The sequence below is a fragment of the Hyperoodon ampullatus genome (genome assembly GCF_949752795.1).
Source record: "Hyperoodon ampullatus genome assembly, chromosome: 15".
Lineage (NCBI taxonomy): Eukaryota > Metazoa > Chordata > Mammalia > Artiodactyla > Ziphiidae > Hyperoodon > Hyperoodon ampullatus.
Genome location: NC_136928.1, coordinates 88,517,969 through 88,534,246, shown reverse-complemented (window position 1 = coordinate 88,534,246; position 16,278 = coordinate 88,517,969).

Below are 16,278 nucleotides of genomic sequence, written 5' to 3'. Positions count from 1 at the left end.
GACTGTCCTCAAATCTCCTATGCTGTTTAGTACTAAGACTGAAGTAGGACACCACAAGATTGGGCAATGCGGGAGGAGGAATTATTCTGATGAAAGGTGGTCAGAACCAAAGGCTCCTTCATGGTGAATAAAATAAGATTTCAAAGGAAAACTTTAGTGACTAGGAAGCGTTATTTGCATCATCAAATAATCATCATAATAATCGTAATAATATTATTGAATGATTTCTATATAGGTAGGCACTCCGCTTGGCACTTAATATAAATTAGTTCATTTCATGCCCACAGTGACCTTTTGTTGCTCTTTGAATACACCCATTTCAAGGCAGTATAACAGTGATTAGAAGCATAGAGCATTCAAATTCTGCCTCTTTCACTTGCTTAAAACTTGGATGCTTGGGACTTCCCTGGTGGTCCAGTGGTGAAGAATCTGCCTGGTCGGGGAACTCGGATCCCACGTGCCACAACAAGAGAGAAGCCCATGCACTGCAACAAAGCGCCCGCACACCACAACGAAAGATCCCGCATGCCTCAACAAAGATCCCACATGCTGCAACTAAGACCGGAAGCAACCAAAAAAAAACCCCAAAACCAAACCAAACCAAAACAAAAAAACCCCTAGGATTCTTGGTTTCTTCATCTGTAAGGTAGGGATAATTATACTGCTGCCCCCCACCTCATAGAGCTGATGTGATAAGTGAGTAAAAATAAATAAAGCACTTAGATATTGAAAAATATCCATTAGCTGCTATGAGTTACAAGAAAACTGAAGCTGAGACCATTTGTATGACTTGCTCAAAGGAACACTGATAGGAACTGGAAGTATAAGAATTCAAGCCCTAAGCAGTGAAATTAAATTACTTCAAGTCAATAATTGTTTATTGAATGCACTGGACTCTAACCTTTTTAAATTGAACTATAGTTGATTTACAATATTATGTTAATTTCAGGTGTACAGCAAAGTTAATCAGTTATAGATATACGTATATCTACCTTGTCTTATTCATGGTTATGACCTGAAAACCTATCATAGAGTCAGGCACAAGAGAGATGATAAATTGTGACTCATTATGTGTTCGGCATTGAGATAGATATTATGGGCTACAGAGAAGAAAACAAGACAAAATCCTGAAGGAATTTCTACTGTGGAACAACCCACTTGGCAGGCGCCCAAGTGTAAGCCAAGGGCAGCAGATATAAATGACCACAGGCTGTGTGACTTATAGAATTTAACCAGGAAGCCCATATTTTCCATCAATGACTATATTGCCATTTTTAAAGAGATTTCTTAGTTGAAAGAAGGTTGTGCCAAGTTCCCAGAGATAACCTCTTTTACCAAGAGATAAAAGCAATTGCTCTTATATCAATAGAGGGTTCCTTCTAACTAATATTTGGTTAACATTGTGAATAGCCTAGAACTTAGAAAACGAAAAGAAAGAGATTTCTGCTAAAAGCTTGCGCAAAAGATATTGCTTCTCGGGGAACAATTGATTAAGGGCAAACTCACTTGGATTCTAGACCAAGCTTTGTCTCTAAATCATTATAGGACTTTGGCAAATCCCTTGACTCTCATCTATTTTTTTTTTTTTTTTCGGTATGCGGGCCTCCCACTGTTGTGGCCTCTCCCGTTGCGGAGCACAGGCTCCGGACGCGCAAGCTCAGCAGCCATGGCTCACGGGCCCAGCCGCTCCGCGGGATGTGGGATCCTCCCGGACCGGGGCACGAACCCACGTCCCCTGCATCGGCAGGCGGACTCTCAACCACTGCGCCACCAGGGAAGCCCGACTCTCATCTATTAATGGAGGGAATTGAATCAGATTTTCTTCATAATTTCTTCCTACTTAAAATTTCTAGAATTACTTGACTGATGGGTTTCAAATAATACCTATTAAAATGGTAAGAGGACTTTGAAAGGGAACTGGGCATTATTATTCTTTCAAGTTCCCAGGATAATTCTAATATGTAGCCAGTTTGAGAACCATTGGTCTATGTGTTGCCCAAATTACTTTTCAAAGGCAATGAGAAGTAACCAGTCAAAATGTCATGATCTGGTCAAAATGTCTAGTACTCCTTGTGTTTTCTGAGTCTCCTCTTATTCTTAGTTTAGAAAAGTAACTTGAATTAGGGGCTTGGAATGCTCAATCTAACAGAGGGCTGAAGAGAGGTGAGTTTCGATGACGACAGCACTCATAATGATGATGCTAGTGTTTGCATAGATATTTGTGCTTTCCACGACATTTGAACATTTATCTTTTTTCATTAATGTTCTAAGACTTTTTTTTTTTAATCATAGAGATTCTGTGCTTCTATTCACCTGGAATCATCTCAAAGCACAGAAATCTGTGAGTAGAAATAAAATTCACTTGTAGGGCATTCATGTGAAGAAACACACTTAGAACTGAGTGGCTTCATGCTGCACGTGAAGTGGAGTGTCCAGTGAGACCCATTGCTGATACGTTAACATTATCTGTTCTTAATGCTCAACGCATGACTCATATGCTAAGGATGTGCTTAAAAGCTGTGTGATGATGGGGTCAGGACTTGCTTGGTAGGATAGCACAGTTCATTAGGATAAATGGTCTCAAGAGCAACTCTGCATCAACCTGTGGGACTTGGCCCTAGAGCTACCAGACAAGCCTGGGACCAGGCCTGATAGGCATCGCAGGGCGCAGCTGCAGCATTGCAGGGAGAATTCTAAACGGGAACCCAGTTCTCTGATCTTACCACTGATTGCCTTGTCCCTGGGCTTCTGTCACCATCTCAGCATTGCTTCCTGTTCCAAATACCCAGGAATATTAATGCTAGAATCTATATTTTCTAAACTAAGCTGCAATAATTCCAAATTAGCTACTCAAAGGAGCTGTTTGGATGTGGGTGATTAAAAATATCTCCCTACGTTTGTCTTGTTCAGGAATATGAGACAGGGGACACTTGGGCTCAGATGACTTAGACTAGGAACTTCTCAAGGGAGGCAGAAACGGTGCCCGACACCTGTAGGTGCAAAGCCTTCAGTAGAGGTTCTCAGGTGATGTGGCAACCATGCCCCTCCCTCCTCATTGTAAAAGCACAACAAAGCACTGCACTTTGTTTAGTCTTTGAAGGAAGTGAGGAAGATCAACTTGCAATATCATAACCTTGTAAAACCTCAAGATTTTAGACATAAAATGTGTAAATGGGAAAATCCTAGTCGTACTTACAGCTACAGCCATTTGGTGCAAGTGTCATGATGCTAACAACAGGGCCTGTTTCAATCTGTTAGCAAACAAGAAAGGGTACTTCCCAGAGCAGGGGGACAACAAGCCTCCTGGGAAGAAGAGGAGGAGGAACAGCTCAGGGCAGAGAGTCAGAGCTGTGCATGGCCGTACACATAGCCACGGAGACTGCACTTTGCAGAAGTAAGGCATTCTGCAAAAGACCGACGGCCTACATGCGTGTACTTACATAATTTGCTTGAATAAGTACAGTGTTGAGTAAATGATATTAAACACCAAAGGACTCTGTAATATGGGCGTTGAAGCAAGAAGGGGCACTAAGAAGTGAGAAACCCAGAGAAAATTCTGTTTGCACCCGTTAACACTCACCACCCATTCATTAGGGTCAGAACTAGAGGGGGCACCCTAACCTCTGTGCACCATTTATAGCTTCATAGTACATACATGTGGAGACTTACCACATTTAGTTCTCATAAGACTTTTTATTTAGTTATTGTCCACAGATACAGACTTTATAGAAATATGGAATATGTTTAGTAAAAGACTAAAAATGACAGTGTTCAAAATAGTAGAAAATTATGATCTCAAGAATGTAACATATGAAAATAACTTACAAAAAGCTCCCCTTCAGGGAGATGCTCACCCTCTGTCTGGCTTTTCTGATGTTCCCAGTCCCAGTGCTGACTTGACAGTGCTCATCCATGAGAGACACACAGGAAAAGTCAGTCCTCATGGTTTTGGGGGCTTATGCTCTGCCAAACATAAAGTCAGCACAGCTGTTATGCAAACTGCTGAATTAGCCACTGGTCTTAAAGTGAAAACCCGCCCTTGCTGATGGTTGACGTACATTTGGGGACTGTCATGCCATGGGCCACATTTGAAAGAACAGAGGCCTTCCAACGTCAATGGGAACTAAGGTATCACCTAGAAAGTTGCTGGTTTATCAGAGTCATTGCAGTTTCCTACCTAACAGATTTCTGTAGTGCATCCTGGAGAACAAGATGAAATAGCCAGAGGACATGAATTTGAGAACCAAACTGCAAACAGGGCTAATAAAGTTTGAACTGGGGAAACTGAAGCCCCATTGCTTCTGCCCAGGGCTCCAGTTGACAGTTGCAGCAGTGTGCAGCCCTCCCAGGACTAGAAATTTGGAAACTGAGAGGAGCTACAGATGCCACAGGAAAATGAGGGTGCCCGATGGAGTTATCCCCATCCTGGCTGTTACCTGCTCCGGTGGTTTTTTCATGCCAGCAAACTCATTTGAACAAAAGTATATACTGGAAATCTTGGACTCTTACCACACTTGTAACAGGGTCAATTAGTTCAGGAAATGACATAAAGGAGTGCTGTTTGTCAGAAAAATTATTTATGAAGAACATCTATTCTAAGGCATGGAAGCCCACTGGGGCCATTTGGGACTTGGTGGAAATGGACTTCCTAGAAATTCTGCCATCAGAAGGTAAGAAAGTATTCTCAATGGCTAAAACAAATGCTGACATGGTGATCAAGGTCTTACTGAATTATATCATCCCAATTCTTAATGGATTGTATCATCCTAACCATCTAGAATCCAATAGGGGAAGCCATTTTGTTTCTATGGTAACTTAGGGCTCTCTAAAACCCTATAAATACCTGTAACTTACCATACTCCTTATCATCCCCGGACTTCTGGACAGTTGGAATGATTAAACCATACACTAAAGAATTCTTTGGTTAATTTATATCAAGCCAGTGGCTTATAGTGGCCCAGAACATTGCTACTGGTTCTATTAAAATAAGGTCAACTCCTTCTAGCAAGCATGCTACTTTTCCCTCTGAGTTAATGTTCGGAGATCTGTGCATTTATTGAATAGAATTTAAGCCTACTCTTAACCTGAAAACGCGGTGATCAGAAACCAATGAGTTAGCTTGTTTCCCAGCTCATGATGCCATCCTGTGGCTGGATGCTGGAAGGTTAACTGAAGAAGATGGTATGGTATCGACTAGGAGAGCAGGGCTACACAGGGTTCCAATGACAGTCACCGTGCTAAACCAAACCTACCACGTGGTGCTGATAACTCACAGGACCACCAAAGTGAAAGAGAGACAGCTTCACAAATGAGGATAGCACCTGTGGCTATAAATATACTTATATTTTTATATAATATTATAACAATATAGAGTGACTGTAGCATCCATTAAGGACCTCAAGGTTAAATTCTCCAGACAGTAACCTCCAAGTCAGGTACTTGTAATTAGGAATAATCTATAAACACTGTAACACTGGGCAGCATAGTTTTTTAGAAACATAGAACCTATATATTTATAAAGAATTAATAAAAATGAGAATAAAATATTTACAAATTATGAATTTAAAAAAATGAGAAAGCAATATTGTCAATACTTTAGTGATGCGCCATACATACAATGGTGCTATATTTATATGATGAGAAAGGCAGCAACATACATTTGAACTATTAAAAAGTTCATATTCTTTGTCTTATTAATTCCACTTCACAGTATCTATCCAAATTAAATGATCAAATTTGTTTAAACATATTTATCTGGAGATATACAAGACAAAAAAAAAGTGAAGAAGAAATAAAATTATTAAAAGCCTCCCAAATAAGGAACTGGTTTAAATAAATTGTATGTTTTGGTTAAATGAGATTTGACTTAGCCAATAAGTGTCATTAATACTTTTGATATATGAAAAGTGTGTATAGCATAACGTTCAAACAAGAAAGCAGAAGACAAAATAGACTAAAAAGCTTAGCCTAGAAGAAATCCTGCCAAATACTGAAAGTAATTCCTTTTCAGTGCAGGGCTCTCACACCCCTTGCTCCTGCCCTGGTCAAGGGTGCTGCTGACTCTGCCCTGCATGTTCTTGTTAAAGAGAGGTCCCTACCCTGCCAGGTACCGGTGGCCAGGAAGCAGAGGGGTGAACCCTCCTCCCTCTGCTTTTCCTTCTGGGTTATGGAAACATCATCAACCAACTGGATGATGCCCACTGTGGAGGGAAGGCCACTGCTTGACTGACTCCACTGATCCAAGTGCTCATCTCAGCCAGAGACACCCTCACAGACACCCTCGCAAGTAACGTTTAATCTGGGTACCTCTTGGCCTCAAGTTGACACATAAAATTAACCATCACAGGGTTATTGACCAGAGAAGCATTATCCAGATATTATATGAAAGAAAATGTGGAAAGCAAAACAATGCACGTTCAATTTATATCAAGAAAAGTTACAGAAATTAACCCAACACCTGCCAAAATATTCTGTGTTTTATTCTGTGGGCTGGAATTATTTCAGGTGGGTAAACTGAAGGAAAAAAAGTCCATTAGCATGACAATTAAATAACTATAAAAAACACAAACTATCAGCGATAGTGGATATAGAAATGGAAGAACTATTTAGTTAATTTTTCTATTGGCTCCAATACTGGAATGAAGTTTTAATCGAGGGGACAACGTTCAAAATGATACATAAAAGCAAGGCTATCGCTCTAATGGGTCAAGGTCATGTGAAGCCAGAGTAAGGACAAGAGACAGGAAGACCACCCTGAGACAAAATATAATTCAGAACACAGTTTACGGAGAAAAGTGCCACCAGCATCGGACTGCTGTGAAGTCCTCTGAGGAGCACCCCTCCCAGGAGACCAGGGGAAGCTGCCCCCTTCCCCTGCCCTGTGAAGGACCAGCACTTGAGACAATAGCCTGGAGGGGGAGGAATAAGGTGCTACTGGGTTTCTTCAGGTTGCCCAAGTGTCCAGTGCTCTGGTGCAGAAGACAAAACTCTGTGAACAGGAGTTTTCCGCATCCTGATATATGGGAGCTTCTGCTAGATCTAATCTGACTTCTACAAAGAAAGAAATATGATCCTCTTGCAGTTAAACATGTGGAATAGTTAATGATTGTAAACTGGACGTTCTTGATGCTGAGGTCCTGTTAACTGAACCTTCACCACTCACGAATTGATACTTTTCCCCAGAGATGAGAGACCTCACTGCAGCAACTGTAAGGTGTGACCTGACTTCAAAAATATTAAAACATGAAAAAGCATGCCAAGAAATGGCGGAAATACAGTGGTTAAACTGGAATTTAAATATAAAAGTTGTAGTTTATGAAGCTCCTTGGAGTTCCCTCACGCATTTTGAAAACTACTGGCTCTGATGACGTCAGAGGTATTCAGCCTCTCAGATCTCACTAACTGAATCAGATAATTTGCCTGCATGTGGGATCCCATTTCTCTGGAGGTGGAGGATTCTGATAGAACAGGACAGGACGGGGTCCTGGAGTCTTCCATTTCCCGAGACGGGGTGGCGCTGCGGGGTGGACCTTGGCCACCGGGCGGCGCCACGAGACTGTCGAGGATACAGCCCAGGACGCAGAGGACTAAAGCCACAGTGCAGACCCACGTGACAAACACGGGGAGGTGGCCGTCAGACTCCTCTCAAGTTTACTTGCATACCGCACACCAACAGAAGATAAGAGACATGAATGCCTGCTTAGCGCATGAGGGCTGACGCTCATAACTAGTCAGCCTTGGCAAAGAAATTCAAAAGGATGGAATACCATGTGGTATAAGAGAACGAACACTCAATTATAAAATATAGAATCAGGTGCTAGTTTCAATTCCAGTTGAAAAATTTCTGAGCCTCAGGTTACGCCTCTGTGAAAGGGTAACAGTGACAATTACCACCCTGTCCTTGTTTTCCTCTAAAAATTTCCCATTCCTCCGGTACGCACAGCTAGATGTTCCATAGGGATATGATATCAGGTCATTCTGTCTTATCCAAAAACTTCAAGAAAACCAATAAAGACATTAGAATTCCCAAATAATATATGTTTTTTTTCAAAGTACAATATCTTTATATGGAGAAAAATTTATATAGAGAAAGGAATCAATTTTGTCTCAAATAAAGATTTGGTGACACTGTTAGTATGGCATTAAAGAGTAGTTTAAGTAATTTCTTCCAAGAAAACGTTATATCAAAATTTGATTTGTACTTTCTGAGGGTGAATAATACCAAAAACCTGGCACAATATATTTAAGACAAAGCAGAAGCTAAATAATTAACTATTCTCTTATCACCAGTTTCAGGAAACACAATAAGTTGGTGCCTCAAGATGTTCAAATTGTCCCCAAAGTTGAGTTACTGCATATTTTCTCAATCTTTGCTATTAGTTAGAGGAGAAAGCCTTCCAGATTAAAGATGGTGGACCAAGTACTCCCCCATAATAGCCTTTCCTTCCAAGAAAGCATCATTATCACAGTATCTCCATCATAGGGGGTGGAGGAGTGATCAGCAGAAGACAAAAACTGACTTGGAGCTAACACAGAGTGAAGGAAACCACAGTCCACACGTGTGGGGAGGATCTCTGGATGCTGAGATTCAAGGCATCCAGAGTAGAGGCAGCACTCTGAAAACAGAGGGATTTATTAAAATCTGTAGCTGGAATGGTGGACCCTCAGTACCTCACCTCAACCCTCCCGGCACACCCATTCTCCCTGCCACCAGTGAGGAAAACACCAGCAACCATGCACCCTCCTTCCGAGAGGAGAGGAGGGATTATCCTCTAGAGAAAGGGAAAAGTCTAGACCAAAGACAACTCTTTCTAATATTTGGGAAATTTCAACATAGTGAGTACTCCCTATCAAATCACCCCAAAGAAAGACGCTTGCTAATGACCAACCTTACTAATGACAATGTAGATTCCATTCACCTTTTTGAAGTGACACTGTTAAATGTGAACAGAAAGTAAAACATCACCAGAAATTTAAGGGAAACGATCTCCAGGTGAAAAAGAGATAAAAGTAAACGAGCAGATATGCTTATTCTTGAGAAACTGACCCCCTAGCAAAATGAGACACAAACAGCATTTTTATGTTGTCATCTACTGGCCCTGTTTAGGTTTTAGACAATGCAAATGTATCACTTTGCTATATTTTTAATTAGTAGGATAAACCACGTGAAAGTGACATTCTTAGAGGTGAAAATAGTCTAATATCAGCAATTTCACACATAATAACTTTTTTAAATAGAAAGGATAGAATTAATTCAATATCCAGGCCAGCAATCAAGGAAGAAGCAAGGAGTGGAGGATTTTATAATTAAATAAAGACAGCAAGATCTGAGCTTAAAGTTTACAAAATGACTGACATATACTGTCTTGTTTGTTCTTTAAACAACCCTGTAATTAAATTAATATACCCAAATATTGTTAACTGTTGAGAAATCCAAGACCAAATAAAATGAAGCCTCCTCTGGGACACAGCTTTAATTGGGCAAGAGAGTGGAGATGGGACCAGAAGTAAGGCTGACTGACTCCGTGGCCTCTGCTTCCATTGTCCAAAAGAAGTCAGCCCAGATGAGACCCTGGGAAGAACATGAGACAGAGGCAGAGGGAAAAGAGTGGAGGAAAGGATGATATGTAAACGGAGGTAAAAGAAGGAAGCCTTAACCCCAGGAACATATGTCCATGGAGTCAGAACTCATGTGAACCCATATGACCAGAGAGCATCATGTTGGCAGCAGACTCTTGAACTGACCCAAGGGGAGAACATTTATGACACTGATCCCAAGAAGGATAAACTTGACATATTCCAGATGTGAAGCAATTAAACCTTCACTGGGAAGGAATGACCCAGATAACTGCACAAATGTTCATGTTAAGGAATTAAAATGAATTTATACCCACATAAAAATATAGGAAAGATTGACTCTTGTCAGATATCTGCAGGCTAAATTAGCAAATGTGCCACACACACATGCATGTGCCACACATGCACAAACATATGCACACAAACACATAGAAATATGTACAAACACACACGGGCACATATATACAAGTGGGCACATGCACAAGCATGCACATCAAGCACAAGGCATGCATGAGCTCGCACACACATACATGCATGTGCACATGCATGCACACATATACAGACATGAATGTTATGCATACACGTGCACTCACACAAGTGCACACATGCATATGAATATGCAAGTGTGTGCATGGTCTTTTGTACACTATTCACACATGAGTGCATATCATGTGTTCATGCACACATGTGGTGAGCTGTCCAAGCAAAGGACAAACAAGTTACCTAGGCGGCTGGTGCAGGGTGACTTGTCTCTACTGGCAATCTCATCTTGTCTAGAACTGAATCCCATTCACACACTGATGGCCATGTGCTTGCTGAATTCAACTCAGCTCCCTTTAGAACCAAAAGACGCCTCTGCATTTCATCAGAACTGATTTCCTTTTCATTTTCTCACACAGCCTCTAGGAAAAGAGAAGAGCTGTGAGAGAGAGAGAGAGAGAGAGAGAGAGAGAGAGAGAGAGAATGTACACAGTGTTTGAATAGATACAGTGCCTGGAGTGGAACTTTTAGTACCTCCTAGTCCCAATAAAGTATAAACAGTCAAGGGGTATTACAGACATCACTGCAAACCAGAAAACACAGCTGAGTCATAGCTTCATGTAGTGAGCATTTTGCTGCAGCCTTAGAGGAGCAGTGAGAGGCTGAGATGTCAGATGAGATCAAAGCCCTGATGTTTTATCAAGACATAAAACATCACCTCCTCTGTCTATGCAGCACCACTGAAGTTCACAGGAATTCCCCATTCCCTCCCCACTTGCAAACCTCTGCTCAAAGGATGGATCCCTCCACAGAGAAAGGTCAGTGACTCTTGTGTAGCACCTCGAATAAACACCGGCCTGTTTCATTCCCTGCGTCGATGGCTGGGGACATCCACGCTCTTCACATACACCCCCCAGTGTTACCAAAAATATCAATACTACGTTGTCCTGGATAACCTTAGCACCTCCTAGAATAAAGGGGCAAGTCACTGCTAAGAGTCAGTTCTGGCTAGCTCAGATTCTCCAAGGTGAAGTGACACTGCTTGTCTTTTGTGTGATACAATGAAGCCACATCCCACCCTTGGGATGGTAACAAAAGCTGTGCTCTTGCCTACCCTCTTCAGATTTTTCATTCCGCGTGAATACAGACCTCTTTGATCTTTCAAATGATCTGTTTAGGAAATGTGTAAAAATAAAACAAGTTGAAACTGTGTGACTCCCAAGAAAAAAAAACATTCAGTTTTAGCAGAGAGCCTTTGTAACCTAAGGTGTGTTGGGTTATTGATGACGGTGACTTCAACTGCACTTGACACTCCCATCCTGAATAATAAAAACAATAGAACAAGGTCTTTGCTCTTCCTCTTCTAAACTTTGTGAACATCAACAAGTCACCTAAAGCCTCAGGCTGCCTCTTTCTTCTTTTGGAAAAAAAGAGGTGCCATTGCATAGGATTCCGGACCCTGGCGGAATGGATCCAAGCACAGGGCACAGGGCAAACTAACTGAATATGCAGTCCTGGGGGATCAGTGTCGATTATTTTTAGATACCGTAACCTTGGCTTTATTGACACCTTATATTAAACAAGTCTCACTTGCCAAATGCCACAGAATGCAGGCCGACAAATGTGCTTTGAAAATTCCTGTGAGCTAAGACTGTCTTGGACACAAAATGTTGAGACGGTTAAAGAGAACACGCATGTCTCCACACAGGGCAGCCTCCCTGGAAGCCTCGGCATATAAATCTATGTGGCACCATCTCTTCTTTTAGAAATGTGTTTAGATTTTATAGATTTCTGCTAGATTTTGTTATGTAAGCTTTATGTACTGAAAGGTCTTAATTACAGATTTTTAAATGTTGAGAAAAATGTTCACCAGTCTAGTTTGTAATATATATAAGAAACCTGTCATATAATTTATTTTCTTTAAAAACAAGCTTCTTATACAAATTGCCTATTGAACTTTTATTTAGAATTTAAGGTCATTTGGGGGTTAGTGTCATGTAAACAAAATTCTCTAAAATGCTATGGTCTGTTTTCGGGGTGTTGCATTCCTGCAGGCCATGATCAAGGCAGGGTTAGTCAGCTCCTGCAAAAAACAAATCCTTCTGGGTCTGGGAGCTCAAATGCCTAGGCTATGCCAGATGAAGTTTTCATTCCTGAGCCATAAATGCCTCAATGCTTGTATTACAGAGAAAAGACCACCTTTAGCTTTGGCATTGTGATCTGGCAAAGGCCTCAGATACCTCTACTGAAGTAAAATTTGCAAAAAGCCTATCTTGCTAGAGGGCTCTGATTCAGAGAAGAAAGTTGTGGAGACTCTGGGTTTATTACTTATTGAGTCTGGCAACAGACCGTGTCCATCAGGAAGTAACTGGGCTTTGAGAAGAAAGTGGAAAGGCACTGGGTTTCAGAGTTTGGACATACTTTTTTTTTTTTTAAACATCTTTATTGAAGTATAATTGCTTCATAGTGGTGTGCATTGCAGCTCTATTTACAATAGCCAGGACATGGAAGCAACCTAAGTGTCCATTGACAGATGAATGGATAAAGAAGATGTGGACATACTTTTTTAAACTTCAGTTTTCTTCTAGTTAAAGAAAAATAACAATATCTGTGTCTTAGGGCTGACATGTGGGTGAAATGTGTGGCCTGGTGAAGTGCCTAGAGCATTGTTTGAACCAGAAAGGGGAGTCGGTGCGCTGGTCTGTTCAGTGCTGGGTGCTCTATAAGGTAGAGGCGGAAGGCGCGAGAATTTCAGAGAGCGGGGCATTGTCCCAGATGAGGGACAGGGCGCACGAGGGCGGCAGGAAACCAGGGCTCACCGGAGCAGGCAGTCACTCCTGACGGACCGCCGAATCTCACGGGTCTTCACTTCTGTGCCTCTCGATGAAAGGTGACCTTCTGCGCACATTTTCATCCCACAGCGCAGTTATTTGTAAGCATCCCTCGTTTACCCTGCTGGCCTTAGGAGCAAGTTAAATACAGGGACGGCATCTTATTCCTTTGGCCCACTGGGCCTAGCTGAAGGTTTCCCTAAACGCTTTTAGACTAAGAGGAAAAAATGGAAAGGAATAAGTGGGCACAGCCCCAAACCGAGAGACATCATCTATCTCAGGAACGTGAGTGTGTTTATAGAGGTGAGTCCCGGGCAGGCCCTCGGGGAGCCCGTGTTCAGCGGGAGACAGCGCTGCCCAGAGCTCCCTGTCCCGGGCCCACTCTTGTTCCCCACACAGGGACATGCTGCCCTTTCAGCCACGCAGCTGACATATTGATCTAGCTGAAGACAGGGTAGAGAGGCAATCAGGGAGCCTGCGTAGCTGAGTCGTATAAAACTTCCTTTGCGTATTTACAGGAAAACAAACAGGATGATATCTCTTTTAAAGAAAATGTGCAAATTATTTAATTGTTTCCAAATATTCAGTGCTCTTCACTGGGGAAGGGAAACTGTTAGGAGGACGATTTGTGTTCCAATTCCTCCAGGACCATGAATGTGAACTATTCTAAGGGAAATTAAGACTCCAGTTAAATAGCTCATCAATAGAAATGTGTTTCTATTATAAATATGTGAAAGTATTATTAGTTTTTGTTGCTTTTTGTAACATAAAGCACACATAATCAAACTGATTTGGGAAGATGTGTTGTGGCATTCAGCTTCAGAAGAGTTATTCAACTTTTGGAAGCTCTGTAGAGATGAGTGGTCAGAATTGATCAAATCTTTCTTGTGGTAGGCAGACCTGAGGTGCCCCCACAATGATCATGTCTCCTGGTACCCATGCTTCTGTGCAAAGTCCTCCCGTGAGGGTGGGTTGAACTGGTGACCCACTTCTAATAAACAGAATGTGGAGGAAGTGACGGGACATGCTTCCAGCAGAGGCATCCGAAAGTCTCTGAGCTCCTCCTTGCTGTTGCACTCTTGTTCTTGCCTCTGGCTGCTCTGATGCAGGCCGGCTGTCACGTTTTGTGCTGCCCTGTGCAGAGTCCCACATGGCTAAGAGCTGAGGGTGGCCTCGGGCAAACAGCCACAAGGAGCTAAGGTCCCCAGTCCAACAGTCCATGGAATCAAACCCTGACAACAGCCATGGGGCAAGTGCGAAAGCCATGCCCACCTCAGCCAAGCCTTCAAATGAGAGCGCAGCCCCAGCTGATGATGCGAGAGTGGGAGACCCAGCCATGTCACCCTGGATCCCTAAGGCACAGAAGTGTTTGCTGTTTCAGTCAAGTAAGTTTTGGTGTAATTTGTTATATAGCATTAGATAAATCTATTCCTCCATCATGAATTCTCACTTTTAAGAAATATCTGCCTGAGTATCTAAGGATAAAGTGGTCTACTGTCTCCAACTTACTCTCAGATGGTCCAGAAAAAATAATATGCACATATAAAAGCAAATAAAGATCTATAAAATAATAAGCAAATGAAGCAAAATGTAAACAACTGGAGAAAAAGGGTGAAGTTTTTTATAGTATTCTTACAATTATTTCAACTTATATAAAAATAAAAAATAAACCCTAAGGCCAATATAAAAGATCAGTTTAGGAAGAGAATAGTTAAAATTATAAAAGTGGTGATTAACAAAGTTGTGAGAATAAACACAAATACACAATCGAAGCCCTCATCACAAGGAAAAAAAGAAAAAGAAAAACGATTTGTAACTATGCAAGGTGACAGATGGTACTCAGACTTATTGTGGTGGTCATTTCACAATGTGTACAAATGTTCAAGCATTACCTTGTACACCTGAAACTAATACAATGTTATATGTCAATTATATCTCAATAATAAAAAAATTTTAAATAAAAGAAAAAAGAAATTATGTTTGAAAGCAAAAACAAGTGAGCCTATATTTTTGATTAGTTATGAGTGTGTTATCTGCATATGGAATCCTGTGGTCAATATATCATATCATGTCCAGAGTAAGAATAGCTATTAAGAAAGAAACCTGACTTGCCTAAATAAAGAAAAATTGTATAAGACAAAAGCATTGGACTATTTACTTTTTAAATAGTTATTTAGTTTTCATTTGGAAAATCTAAAAAAGCCTCCGGGAAACATGTGGATGTTAGCTATTTCAACTACTTCTTTGCTTAGCATCTCTACTTTTATAAACAAAAATGTATTCATCTTTAAATGCATACCTATATAATTCTATAAGCAGCATGCCTCTGTGATTTTTTGGAAACATGTCATATTGGAAATACTTATTTATATTGATGTTGAACAAATGTGTGCAACTTGTTAAAGAAACAGTTGTTAATATATATCAAAAGTGTTGAAATACAGCCTATGACTTAGTATTTTAGAAATTTCTCTGGGCAAATGAGTGCTACAAGAAAACTTTATATACAAAGATGTATACGACAGTGAAAAGCTGGAAATAATCCATATGTATAACAACAAGAAATTATTTAGCAAGTGGAGAAAAATGGAATATTATGTAATAATTAAAATTATGTTCAGGGATTTTTTAAAAATGGAGAAATGCTAAAATCTAAAAAGCAGAGTATAAAAATAGCAATGCAATAATTATTTAATTCATTTCAGACTTGGAAGAAACAATCTTCTTTTATTAATACTATTATATATTTCCAAATTGATCTGTAAAAGTATTAAGTCATGGGCATATATGCTAAAAATATACAGTAATATGTATACGATACTCCATTACCTTGTAGGAACGAGATGATGACTTATTTGATATTTTCTTTAATAATTAATGCAGTTAAGAAGACATGTCAGCTGTGTTAAACAATTTTTGGTAAACTACAGACTTAATTTGTTAAAGTGGACACCAGGGAAAAATTAAAAGGAGAGATTCTGTTGTCATTTTTAAAGAATATGTGCGCATGCCAAAATTGAAGAGCAATTATACGGAGAGTTTATTTTTTTAAGACTATTTATAAGTGGTCTTGAGAGAGATGTTTTATATTTATATTCTTAGAGTACAGTACACATATCAAATATAATTGGAATAATACTAAGCTAGTTGTTTTCTGAACAAATTGTATCTCCATGTTGGCTTCAAACCATTTGCTGACCCTTTTCCAGCAATCCCACTTCTGGAGTTATCCCTGCAAGAATTCGAACAGGATCTCACATCCATGTCCGTTCATTACAGGTTTATCCACAGCAGACAAGAGGTGGAAACAATGTAAGTTTCCATTGGAAGATGAATGAATAAAGAAAATGTGGTATACACACTAGATGGAATATTATTTAACCTTAAAAAA